A 1,535-nucleotide genomic window follows, 5' to 3' on the forward strand; every position below is an offset into this window, starting at 1 on the left:
TTTTACAGATGAAGAAACTGAACTTTGAGAAAGGCTAAAACTTACCCATGGTGGTAGTATTAGTTGCCATAGAGCCAATTCTGACTCCAGGCCACCCCATGTGTACCATAGAAGTGTTCCATAGGGTGTTCAAAGCTCTGGTGTTTTGGAAGTAGAGCACCAGGCTTGTCTTCCGAGACACCTCTAGATGGGATTTAACGTCCAACTTTTCAGCTAGTGGTAGAGTGCTTATCTATTTGTGCCATCCACAGACTACTGTAAGTGCTAGTTTTAGTACACTACTAAACATTGCTATATGAGGGTAAGTAAAAAAGTATTGGTACTTGTGTTCCAGTTCATTTATGCAAACAAAACGTGTTCACACGTTTCTATGATTACTGGATGACTACAGACAAGTTATCTCAGTTACATACTTGTCTTAGTAGCGGTGATGGTTGTGCACCATTGAGTCGGTTTCAACTCATCGCACCCCGATATAGGGTTTCAGAGGCTGTAAATCTTTATGGGAACAAAAAGTCTCATCTTTCTCCCCTGGAGCGACTGATGATCTCAAATTGCTGACCTTGCAGTTAGCAGCCCAACATATAACCCACTACACTATAAGTGCTCCCTTTTGCTTCATTGTTGTTGTTAAGTGCCATCGAGCAGTTCTGACCCATTGTGACCCTGTATAGGGTTTCCAAGGAGCAGCTGGTTAGCTTGGACTGCTGACCATGCAGTTCAAATGGCTTTGCAGTCTGGTGCATTAACCCACAACACCACACCAGGATTCCGTTTGCTTTGTTGTTGTTGTTAAGTGCCATCTAGTTGTTAGGGTGACTTAAAAAGGATTCAATCAAGACAGTGGCTTCTGAGATCAGCTGGGTCAGTTAAATTCAAGGCAGAGGTCATCTCAGAAGGTTATGGCAACTGTCGTTTGGGATCCCAACTTATCTTATCTTGATAGATCTTCTCAAAGAACACAGGACAATCACAGGACTTATTAGGAAGAAATTTTAAGGAAATAGAAAACTGCATTGGTGAGAAAAAGCTGGGAAAGTTGTGCCAAGGAATATTTTGACAATATACCTGCTCATTCATGTACCATCATGACAATGTACCTGCTCATTCATTTTTCAAGGGTAGCCAGGGTTGTCCTATGAGTATTTTGTTGGGAAACCTTACCCCTTCCACCCTACAACCCTGATCTTGTTATTTCAGACTTCTATTCCCAAACTCAAAGAATATTATTTGAGTCCTTTAAGGATACCAAGCCTGCCATTTTGATGTGGTGCTAATCAAAGAGCACAGAATTCTTCAGGGAAAGGTTAGAGAGATAGAAACACCACTTTCAGAAGTGTATAGACCTAGATGGAGAATATATTGAGAAACAACCACTTCACATTTTAACAGTTTTTTGTTTAATAAAGATGTTTATTATTTGTAGCAATACTTGTTTTTTAATGTTTTATTATGAATTATGTGATAGTTTACATGGGAGAACATTAGTTTTACATTCATCCTATCGTATATCATTTTATTGCCATGGTTACAAT

Source organism: Chrysochloris asiatica, unplaced genomic scaffold, assembly GCF_000296735.1.
Source record: "Chrysochloris asiatica unplaced genomic scaffold, ChrAsi1.0 scaffold00087, whole genome shotgun sequence".
Taxonomy (NCBI): domain Eukaryota; kingdom Metazoa; phylum Chordata; class Mammalia; order Afrosoricida; family Chrysochloridae; genus Chrysochloris; species Chrysochloris asiatica.